This window comes from Serinus canaria, chromosome 19, assembly GCF_022539315.1.
Source record: "Serinus canaria isolate serCan28SL12 chromosome 19, serCan2020, whole genome shotgun sequence".
In the NCBI taxonomy this organism is placed as follows: Eukaryota; Metazoa; Chordata; class Aves; order Passeriformes; family Fringillidae; genus Serinus; species Serinus canaria.
In genome coordinates, this window is record NC_066332.1 from 2,252,331 (window position 1) to 2,264,513 (window position 12,183).

Sequence of the window (12,183 nt, forward strand, 5' to 3'; positions counted from 1 at the left end):
GCTCCTGTTCCTGCACAAAGCCCAGCCTGGACACAGGCTTGGAAATTGAATTCAGGTCCCTCCATTGGCTCAACTCCTTCTTGAGCTGGATTCTTGCAGGCAAAATCTTAATCCTAAGTGAAGCCTTTGCTGCACCTGATTTCTCACCAAGAATCCCCAGCCCAGCTCCCAGAGGTTGTATGAAATAGGGGGAATGTGCTTTGCAATGAAATTAAATACAGCTTGATTGGGTTGGAGGGAGGACAGCAGAAATGTTTCTGCTGAATAATTCAGTATTTAGAGATGGCCTCACATGCTTGTCCTGCTCAGCTCCTCAGAGCCTTGGGGCAGCCTGGCGTGCTGGGAGGTGCAATGAGGTGATCTTTGAGGTCCCTTCCAACCCAAACCCTTCTGGGATTTTGTGAAAGGAATGGTACAAAACCACACAGGAGCAGGAATGAGACTGAGCAGGCTCTGTGCTGTGAGAGTCCCACCTGCCAGGGGTGAGACCTGGGCAGGCTCCAAGTGTCCTTTGTCACTGCCTTGAGTGCAAGTGCACAGAAACCCTTCCTGCTTTGGCCTGCAATGAGCTCATGTGTTTCTTGAGGGTTTTGTGGATACTGGGATGGCAGGATCTGTCCAGAATATGTGTTAAAAATCAGCTTATCTTCCAAATCAACCCTCAAAAATTCCAGTATCTCCAAGATGTGCTTGGAAGTGATTAATTCTTTTTTACTCTTGGTGTTTCCCTGATGATTCTCAGCATTATTTTTAATGACACTGTGTTCCCAGAGATCACTTTTGGTGGATAACACAGTATTTATGGAGAAACCAACAGCTAAATCTGGTTATCATTGATGTTGCTTATAAAATACACATAGCAACCAAGACACTGACCATGGCAGTAAAGTGAAAATATATTGAAAACATAAAGCATTCTTCCCATTTATTAGTAATATAAAATATATATATATATATATTTGGGCAGGTTTTTTCCCCTTAGCCTTGATAAAAAGAAAGATATAAAAGCTGTTGTGAGGGAATCTGTGGTAGTGTTTGTCCAGAGGCTGGCAGGGTGAGAGGTGTGCTGGGGTTTGTGGGGTTTCAGAGAGCAAACAACCCACTCTGGACATGCCATGGGCAAAATTCCATTGCCCAAGGCCTTGTGGAGAAGGTTGTGCTGATCCCCCTGGTCCTGAGGGCTCCAGGGAGCAGCTTTAGGAGGGTTGGTGGCTTTGGAGTGGTGGCATTAAGGCAGGTGGCTGTCCCCTGCTGCATGCAGCCCCTGGTTCTCTGGAGGTCACCCCACTGGACTGCACAATTTGGGCACGTTGTGGAAGGGTTAACCCTGGCAACTGCTGGGTAAGTGTCAAAATATTAATAAGGCTGCTGCAGGTCGCCCTAAAATGGGAATTTATGGTGGCAGTCAAAGCTAATGTTTGGGATCAATGCAACATCCCTTCTGAGAATGAAAAAATAAATTAAACAGACCGTCATGCAGAGGGTATGTAACCAAATCAATCATGTTTATGGCATTTAATCAAAACTTGATTCAGTTAAATTTATTCCATATGATAGCCCTGTGCTCCCCAGGATGCACACCTTGTTGGGGAGGCTCAGCCCTGTGGCATTGCACATCCATGGGGTGAGGGACACTCATCTGTAGGGTGCTCTGAGCAGGGGCTGGGGGGTGTCTGTGCACCCAGAGAAATGATGACATGAAAATTAAATTGGGAAAATGAAAACCCACAGGGCTTTGCTGGGGATAAATAATGGGTGTTCAGTGGCAAATATCCCAGTGGGAAATATTCCTGCTGTCTGCTGGCTGTGTCTGGAGGGTGAGGTGGTGCACAGCCTCGTGGGCAGCTGTGGTGGGACAAAACCTGCCCCAAAGCCCAGGTGGGGCTGAGGGATGCAGCCCAGGCACTCTGGTTTCTGCCATGCTGAAATCACACTCGCTGAATCCACCCATCCATCCCTCAGGAAGGCTCCTGCCACCATCCCACAGGCTGCCTGCGCCACCAGGCACTGTGTGCCCACCCTGCAAGGAGGATTTGATCCCACAGAACTTCCTTCTCCTCCTGGAAGCTGAATATTAGAATTCTTCCTAGCTGCATATATAATTCACTACATTAATCTTCCCTTAAACCTGCTCCTTCCACAAAGCCCCTCTGTATTGATCCAACAAAGACAATTATATATTAAGGGGGGGATGGAGAAAGAGCTGAAATATTTGAGATTGGCCCTTCTGGGGGATTTATGACGTGTCTGAACTATAGTGTCTGCCTATTTTTTATTCTAAGCCTCCATGACAGGGGTCAAGTCTTCCTCCATACACTGTACAGGGCTGTGCACAGGGATGGGGCTCTGTGAAATGCTCAGGATGATTAATCACACCCTATCAACACACTTCTGGTGTGCCTGGAGTGTGCACACGTGTGTGCATCAGCAAACCCCAGCAACAGGTACTGCTGGTACCTGTCCAACCCCCCTGCAGGGTCCTGAGCAGCAGGGCCTGGCTGTGGGTGCCCCTTGGTGGGTGCAGGGTGTTCACCTGGAGATCTTTCTGAGCTGCATTTGTTCTGGTTCTCAGCCATTGGTTCTGTTTCTCCCAGCCCAGGTGGTTTCAGTGGTTTCCTGAGCAGGATGCAGACCTGGGACATGTCCCAAAGGTGATGCAGAGCACAGCTCTGGGGCATTTTCTGGAGACTCCCTGCATGGGAGCCCATCACCCTCTGGGCATGGAGATCCAGGCTGTGAGGACACAGGGGATGCCCTTTAGGACAGGGATTATATTCCCTCTCCATCCACACCCCAAAATCAGGAGGCAAAGCAGGCAAGCTGAGAACCTCGTGAGTCAGGGAATGAGAAAATAATGAATGAGCAGGATGGGCTGTTTGTAAATGTGTGTGAGATTAATGAGCAAAGGCTTCTCCATAGCACAGAAGGCATGAAATCAATCCCCACTCCCAGAATAATGAGGGAATCAATAGGATTACGAGGTTAAGGCTGGAGTAAACCTGAATGACAGATGCAAAATAAATTTTATTTGGAGGACGTGGCTGGGGTTAAATGAAATGTAATAAATAATGTAAAGCATTTAAGGGGTGGGGAAATGGCCCAGAGATGTAAGGAAGAACAGGAGGCCCTACAGTTGCTAAATTCTGCCCAGTTTATACCCACAGCACGTTTTTACAGGCCAGTGCTGAGTGTGACCCACACCCTGCAAGGTTGTGCCCTCTGCCCTCATTGTGCACGGCAGGGACAGGAGCAGAGGGGTGGCAGTGGTGCCACCAGGACCTGGGGCAGGGACACCAAAGCAGGACAGGGATGTGAGTGTGTGAGCTGCAGTCTGGGGTGCCTTTCGTGTCTGCCTTGTGTGAGCTGCAGGTTTGTGTGTCCCTTTTCCCAGCTCTAAAAAGCCAACACTGCCTCTGTCCCATTTCCCACAGATCCTGGGGCTGCTGCATGGCACAGAGAGTGCCCAAAGCAAGGCTCACACCCACCCCATGCCCAGATCCTCTGCTGTGTCACTGCAGGGATGCAAGAGCCTGAAGATTTCCCACTTTTGCCCCCGAGGTGTGAATGTCTCCTCCTGCTCCATGCTGCATCAGGCACTTGATGTCCTGCTGGCCTTGCCTTTGGGGATATAAACCTGTGCAGGTGGGTGCAGTGCTGTGATTTCAGGTGCTCACCACCTTCTCCTGGTGGATGCTTTGGAGCTTGACGCTTTTTGGGGATTGGTACCGAGCCTGCTGCTCCCTGAGGGCTCAGACACTTCAGTGCCTCAGTGAAAACTGAGCTGCCCTGAGCACCGGCCACAGGGGCGGGTGCCAAACCAGCGTGGAGCTGGAACTGCCTGCCCCGATTTCCCCAACATCATTAACTCCTGGTCCTGCTCCTCCCTGCTAGCTCCCAGGGATGGAGATTTGGGGTTCCTGGGATGTGCTCAGGGCTGCGGAGGCAGAGCCCAGCCCAGAGAGGTGTCAGCTGCCTCTGCCCCGGAGGGAACCGCATCCCACTGCAGCGGGAGCAGCTCCGAGTGGGGATGGACAGCAGAGATTGAATCACCACTTTAAACCCTTCTGCTTCCCTCTGGGGCTGCTTTTCCAGCCTCCCCAGGGCTGGTTCTCGGCTCGGGCGGTGCCTGTGAGGCTCAGCCCGCTGCTCACGGCTGCTCCAGGGCTTTTCCAGCCGCTCCGGGTGTGACTGGCATAGCTGTCCTGCAGAATGCACCTGGCAGCAGCCGCACAAAGGGAGGGATGGCAGAGAAATCGCTTCTGTTTGTCCCTGTGGAACATCCCTGCCGTGCTTGGGGGAGGCTGAGGAGCTGGACCTGCCTCCTGCCGCCTTCCCTGGAGCTCTGAGTGTCCGTCTGTCCATCCTGGGGCAGTCTGTGCAGCACGGGGTCACCCTGTGAGTCCTGACCATGTCACCGCTGGTGCCACCAGCACCAGAAGTGCCTGCCAGGCACAGGTGGGTCCCCAGCTGCCCTGTGTGTCCCTGCACTGTCCTGCAGCCCCACCTGCCTCCCACATGAGACCTTCTTTCAGCAGGATGCAGGAAAAAAGAAATAAAAGCCTTTGAGTTGCCTTTTAATAGCTCCTGTAAATCTTGTTTTATGCTAAAGACAAAGACACATTTATTGCTGTCAGAAAGGAGGAAGAGCTGGTGAATCCCTGACCGGCCCCAAAGCAGGTGACCTGGGAAGAGCAGAGGGAGAAGGTTGAGGGCCATGGTTATCCCTCATTATTTGGGGACACAGCAATGACACCAGGTAAAAACCATGGGATGCAGATCCCCGTGGCTGGGATGGGCTCAAGGATTCCTGCTGCAGCACCTGGAGCTTGGATCAGGCCCAGGAACCAGGCTGGGGATGTTCCTATCCAAGATCCCAGGTGCTCATTTTCCTCCAGCACCTTCCATGCCATAACAAACCATACAAGGTGTGTATATACTTTTTTTTTTTTTCATGTTTTTATTGAATATTTCTAAACCATTGCACAGGCAACCTCAATCCCAAATCCCAGCCCAGAGGTCAGTGGAGAATTGGCCCTGCACCTGCAACCTGAAACCAGCTCTGCCTGGCTGGAGAGCCTCACGCTGCGCCACTAATGAAGGGTTCAGGGGTTGTTTTTCTTTTCTATTTTATTTTGAGACTCTGTTTTGAAGCACACGGCCAAGAGTGGGAATTTCACAGGGTAAACAGAAAAGCTGCTCTGAAGTTATTTATTGGTTCTGTTTTCCAGCACGTGGACTAGTATTGATTTATTTTGCAGCGTCTCCAGAGGCTTCTTCAAGGTTAAAATGTAGACATTGCATGTTAGGCTGGACTAAATACTGGCAGGAAAACACATTTGGCTCTTTTAATTGGAAAAACATACTCCTTTTGTCACCCTGAGGCCAAGGCTCTGCCACAGCAGCACAAGGAGGGCAGGGGAATGCACACAAGTGTGAGATGCTCTGCTTCACACTTGCAGAGGGAGCACAAAGGTCCCCACAACCAGCTCTGGGGTCCCACCAGGCCCAGAAAGCAATTCCTCGAGGGAAGGTGGGGCCAGCAGCCATTCCAGGTGGGAATGCTGGGTCTGAGCCTCCTGCTGACTGAACTCAGGCTGTTCACAGGAGCCACCATGGCCAGGCTCCATCCCAACTTCAGTTTTGCCTCTTTGAGCTGCTCCCACACGGCACCAGGGGCTGAGCAGGCTGCCACAGCCCACTGGGGACAACGCTGGTCCCAGCAGCTGATGGCAGGGACTCATCCCAAGTGGAGATGCTCCACACCAAAAGCAGGAGAGACTCCCACATGCCAACCTCAGATCCCTGTTTTCTGTCCATACATTTACATCCATTATTCAGCTGGAAAATGAATTCTCCATCCCAAAGAAGTACTTACATCCTCAAAGTAATTTCCAGCCTCTGTGCTGCGTGTTCCCCTTTCTTTGGCAGGTTAAGGGCCACTGGAGGAGGCAGTGTCAGGGTGGCTGCTGCTGCCACAGGATCCCCCACCCCGTCACTCCCGGGCCGGTAGCAACTGCGTGCAGCCAGGATGGAGGTGGGGAGCTCTGCTGGGAAGGTACAAGCTGAGGTTTAGAAATCATGATGTGTGAATTGAAATGGGAAGCAACGGATCTCGGGAATCACCGCAACTGCTACAAGGTGTTCCTGAAGCTGTCAGCAAGCCATCTGCCCGCTCGCCCTGGGTAAACAGCGGCTCCAGCCAGCCCTCCCCGGCAAACCGGGAAGCACGGGGGTGCCATGGGGTGAAGCCCTGCAGGGCAGGGTGGCAGCGGGGGGAAAGGGAAAGGGGCTCCGGGGCTGCGGGAGGAGGGAGCGGCGCTGCCTCGCTGGCGCTGGGGCTCTGGAGCGGAGCCCTGGCCGCGCCGCTCGCTCCTCGTAACTCATCGCGGAGACACCGCCGTGGGGAGCCCGCCGAGGGCCCGGCCAGCAATTTATGGCTCCGGGGGAAACACGGCAGCCGCTCTGGGAGCGAGGAGGAGAGCGCCTGGGCTCAGGCGGCTGCCCCAGCATCTTTCGCTCCCGCCTTGCCTCCGCTCCCCGTGCGCGCAGGCGAGGGGCACGCGTGGAAAGCCTGCCGTGCTCCTGGCACAGCTCCTGGCACAGGTTGGGCAGCGGGGATGTCACCTCCTTCCCATGGGGACATCTAGGTGCCCGTGTGAGCTGGAACAGGGGCCACGTGGAAGCGGCCACGGGCTCCCAGCCCCGGCCCAGTGAGGCATGTGGCCCTGATTGGAACAAGCTGGGTGACCCGGGATGACACGGGTGCGTCAGTGCAGCACCAGAAACGCACCCGACGGGTCGGGACTGCAGCATCGCGACCAGCCCCGAGGGAGGGAGCAGGAGGAAGGGCCCGTGGCTGAGACAGACCATGGGAGAGGGTCTGAGGGGCTTCTCGTGGCTCCTCACGAGGTTGAAGTGCAGCTCTGGCCAGTGCTCCCAGCCCTGGGCTTGCTGCCTGCTCCAAAACTGTTAATCACACCGTGCCTCAGTTTCCCCTCTGTGCAGGGGACGGTGGTGCCCTTGTCCCCAGCTGCCCAGAGAAATGTGCTGAGCTTTAGTAAATTCTGGGGCTGAGTGAGCTAAAAAGAGCAAAATTTTTGCAAAACCAGCGCCAAGGTCCATCAGTGCCCTGCAGGGAGGAATGTGAAGGGTCCCAATTTCAGGGCTGAGCCCCCCTGTCAAGGATGCTTGGTCCATGTTAGCCTGTCTTCCTGCAGTGCCAGCCAGCACTCTCAGCCTTCCCCCTCACCCACAATTCAAAATAAATACAGAGAGTGAACATGACCTTGAATGTATAGTCTAAAGCTTTTAAAACTCTCCTCTAATTCTTTTAACTTCCCGCACATCTATCCTCTGCACCAGCCTCCTCATTTCTCTTTCTCTACAGTAAACTTATACCCTCTCTAAAGTGCCCAGAGAAGACGCTGCAGATGAAATGTTGCTTTAGCTTAATTTCCTATTCCTAACATCTGCTTTAATTAATGTCATTTGCTTTGATTTGCTGCCAGCATGCCAGTGCGGCACTTCCTTCGTTTCGCAACCTCGACCATAACCTTGTGGGAATGAGGATCAGGTGTTCCCGGCTGATCTCATCCGCTCCAGGGCATTTATCTCCAGCTCTGAGGCTTTTCTGCACTTTGTCGGTGGCACCAGCACAGGGGGCAAAACCGCAGAGTTCTCCTTGGCTGGAGGTGCTGAGAATGCACTCTAGATGAAGGATGCTGCTATGGAAAGCACTGACCAGCATTTCTTACCCAGATTTCTTACATCTCCTAGGTTCAACTCAGAGCAGGAACATGGCAAAGCAGGAGAGAGGGGATGGAGCCCTCCCCAGCTCCTGATTTCTGTGTCAGGACCATCCTGCTGCTGGCTCTGTGCCTGCTGTCCCCACAGTCCCTGAGGCTCTGTGGCCATTGCTGGACCCCACTGGCCAAGGTGCTTCCTCATGTTGATATTTCCAATCCAGGCAAGCATTTTCCAGCCATTTACCAGCATGGAAATGGATGAACATCATGTGGCAGAGGTGGGGAATGATCTTGAGGATGTCTCAAAGCAGCCAGGCCAGCCCCTTGGCCAGCTGGCAGACCTGCAGCAGCCTCATCACCTGGGGCAAGGTGAGAGATCCCAGCGTGGACCCCTCTTCTCTGGTGGTGGAGCAGGGGCTGGGGTTTGGGGCAGAGCCCATTTTGCTCTCTTGCCTGCCTGGCTGCCAGGTCAGAGCAGGGAATGGCAGGGGCAGAAGCACATGGACTCTCTGTAGCTGTGGCTGTGCTGAAGTTCAGTGGTGCAAACCTTCACCATGGGAACAGCTCCTGCTGTCCCCACTGCTCCTGCTTCTTCCCCAGTTTCACCCTGTTGGTTTATGACAGGTGCAGACTGAGCCTGAGGATCACGAAATCCCTTTTCCATCCCTCTCTCTGTTCCCACTGCATGGTGAGATGCTTATTCCCTTCCTCCAGCAGGAGCTCTTTGAGCCTCTCTGCACCACCAGGTCAGTGCTCTGAGCTGTTGTGTGAGAAAAAATTCCTAATTTGAGGGATCTTTTCCTTTCCCTTCTAATGGAGACATCAGAAAAACAGAACCCAAGCAGAAAAGCAGCAGCAAGTTCTCCACAACTTTCTGTAACTGCTTTGCTTGAGAGCAGCTCCTCACACAGCAGAGCCTGGAGGAAATTTTAGCAATTGTCTCTTCTGGCCCCAAATCACTGGCACTTGTATACAGCAGGCCTGAAATGGCCCCTTTCCCAGACAGCTCCTTAAGCAAGGTTTTCCTGTCTCTTTATTTAATGAATCTCAGCCATCCTTTCTCTCCTTGCTGGAGCCAGGGGCAGATGCTGCTCCAGTATTTCATCCCTCCCCTCTCGCCAGTTTTCCTCGTTCTACCTGCAGCAAATTTGGGGTCCCACAGCAAGTCATGTCCCAGGAGGAGGAAATTCCCAGCTTCTGGGCCCCATCCCAGTTGGCTGTCATTTCCCTTCCTGTTTGCTTCTGTTGAGAACCTTCCCCAGGAGTGGGAATTTGAGGCCTTTTTGCAGTTCTTGTCCCTTTACTGAGGGGGCAACAGCACCCCTAAGGTTGAGCCCTGTTTTCAGAGCAAACCCATTCCCTGGGCAGGGAGGAAAATCCCCAAAATGGAGAAGAACATTTGTCCCAGGCCTGGCCCTGCCCCACTGCAGCCCAAGGAATGTGTTTCACATCAGTGTCCCAGGAGTGGGACAGAGGCATGGCAGGGATGTGACAGAGCAGGGAGCAAGCTGCCACATCCCTCAGGCTGGCTGGTGATGTGTGCTGCCCTTGAAGCAAAACCCTTCCCCAGGGTGGCCCCTTTCCCCCAGCCTCCTGCTCCCCAGACCCCCATACTCCCTTCCTCTCTGCTCTCATCTGCCTCTCACCTCGCCTTCCTCCATCCCCTTGTGCCGCCCCCTCCCAGCAGCTCCACATCTGGATGAATGTTTGTGCCTCTGCTCCAGCCTCTACACTCCAGCTCCTGCTGCTCCCTGCTCCCCTCTGCCCTTTGAAATCCCGGCTGCCTTCCCATCTCTGAAAGCCTCACACCCCTGAACCTGCCCTGGGTGAATTAGCCAGGACTCAGGACAGGACTGATCCCTGGGAGGGTGATGCACAGCTCTCTGGCAAGGGTTTAATCCCCCAGGGCCCCTGTTTGCTCCTGCCTGAGTGTTTTCTGTTCCCTCCCCATAGCTGCAGTGCTGAGCCCTGTTTTGACTCCCTGCCATGCTGGGTCCAGCCCTGGATGAGGGAGAAAGAGGAAAGATTCCCCCTGGGCAGCTCCGTGGGGCAAAGGGAGCAGCAGGCTCTGGTGGCTGTGAGGGATTGCTGTGCTGCCTTGCTCAGGTTGGGGGTCAGGGGTTCTGGCCCCTGAGGGGGCTCTGATGTTTGACCAAGATTGTTTGGCCCCACTGGCCCTGGTTGCTCTGTCACTGTGCCACACTGGGGGCTTGGACAGCGTCTATGCCCAGCTCCAGGGCAGAGGCAGAGCTGGCAGCTGGCTGCCTTCATTCCTCAGGCTGGGAATTTCTCACCCAGACCAGCATTTCGCTCTGTTTACCCTGGAGGACAGCGATTTCCCAGAGCAATAACCTCTTCCTCATGCCCAGCACAAATGGAATAATCACTTTGGGCAGGACTCTGCTAGTCCCTCATCCTTCCACGGATGGATGGATGATGCCAAGGACTGTGCAGAACCACAGCATGTTGCTCTGCCAGTGCACTGGCCTGGATTTGCAATACCTAAAGGCAGTTTCTTGCTCTGATGCAGGGCTTAAGACAAGGCTCTCCTCTTTTCTTCCTGCCTGTGGCAAGTGACTCGCTGTGCTGTCCCTTGCTGGATTGCTGTGCCTCTCCTTTTTGCCCACAGCTCCAGAGCAGCTTCACCAGGAGGTTCCCCGTGTCCTCCTCCCACTGCACCAAGGTCCCTGCAGGACACTGAGCTGCCCTGGGACTGCTGCCCCCTCTCCATGCACACATCTGGCTGCCACCCTGACCCACAGCTGAGTCCCTTCTCTCCCAGGCTGCCCTCCAGGCCTGGGGATGGTGTGACCAGAGGCACTGACCTGCTCTAAGTGGCACAGCAGCAGTGGCAGCGCCTGCTTGGCCCCCATCCCGTGCCAATGGCAGGCCCTGCTCAGACCCCACCCCACAGCAGAGTTTGGTGGGTGCAGGAAGCAGAGCTGGGGCTGCTGTGGCACTGGAAGCCAGGTGCAGAGAAATCACCAGCTCTGAGCACTGGGCTTTGTTCTCCTTTTATTTTTTAAACCATCATTCCCATTCCAGCTCCATTTGCCTGCTCCCATCCTCCCATCCTCCAGAATGTTGTAGCTTTAGGGCTTTTTTCATTAAAATCAAAAAAGTTATTGCAAAATAGATGGAGCTTTTTAAATTTTTTTTTTAATGTATGTAAATCTTGAAGTTAAATCAGAGCTTTGGCTGGGAAATACCACTGGGGACTATCTCAGTCTGACGCTCAGCAGGGCAGTGATCTCTGGACTATTCATTCTTACAAAGACTTTGCCAAGCTCATGGTAAAATCTCTTCCTTCAAAAAATGTGCGATTGATTTGAAATGTTAGGTTTTTAGATGCTACTTCAAAAAATAGTGAGTATATTCAAAAATAAAAACATAGAGCATTTGGACAAAACTAAGGTTAGTTTTAAAAATTAAACCAATTCCACAATTGTTAGCTTTTATTTCTAAAATACTTAAGTTTTCAAAAAATATCTACATACAAGAATATTCGTTCATAGTTAATTATTTCTGGGTACAGGTTTAACATTTCCGGGCTGCATCTTGCAAAGCTTTGTTTGAAATTACGACGGGTGAGTACACTTGGTAGGCTGGGATAAAATTAACAAATACCCCCCCCAAAATATTTAAAAACAAATGGGAATATGGTTCTTCGTTTGATTTACCCGGTTCCAGCGGAGCTTGGTGCGAGACTGAGCAGCACATTCGTTTACAACGTTTTAAAACATTCGTTAAAATATTTATTTAACAGTTTAAAACAAAGCTTTAGAGCCTACAAACGTGCCCAGGTCAGGGAAATACATGTGGATAATTGGGCTGAACGATTTAGAAGCAGAGAATCACTCGCATTTCAAACCGTGCACATTTCCAATGCCCCCTTCGTGTATCTATTTTAGGCAGATGCTTAAGATTAAAGGGCTGCACGTCAGCCCATATCTTACCCACGCTTCCTTGTCATCGTTTCTTTGAGATTAAATTTTGTGTTTTCCTTTCAGCCTAGAAGTGTTTGGTACCAGTCTCTTGGCAAAAGAGCCTGAGGAATGGAAGGGTAAAGAAATATGACCCAGCTGCTATGCACAATGAGGTTTGTAAGTCCTTGTATGGTATAAATAAGCATATTACACAGTTATTAGAAATTTGGCACTGTCGCTGTTTAGAAGCAAGACTCTGATGCTCTGTAATTCCTCCCGAGTTCATGCATAACTCAGTATTAGCCTTCCATTCTTCCAGCCTTGTTACTGGCCAAATTCGGCAACTTTTTCTCAGTACTCATCCATTCAAACCCTTCTCAGCTGTGTAAACCGGTGAGTTTCCTCTCAAGTCAGTAAATCGATGCCAACCCACGCGGTCGAGGCTCGGTCCTAACTTTTCCCCCTCCTCGCACGGGCTCTGAGCCGCCGCCGTCGGGGCCGCGCTGTTCCGT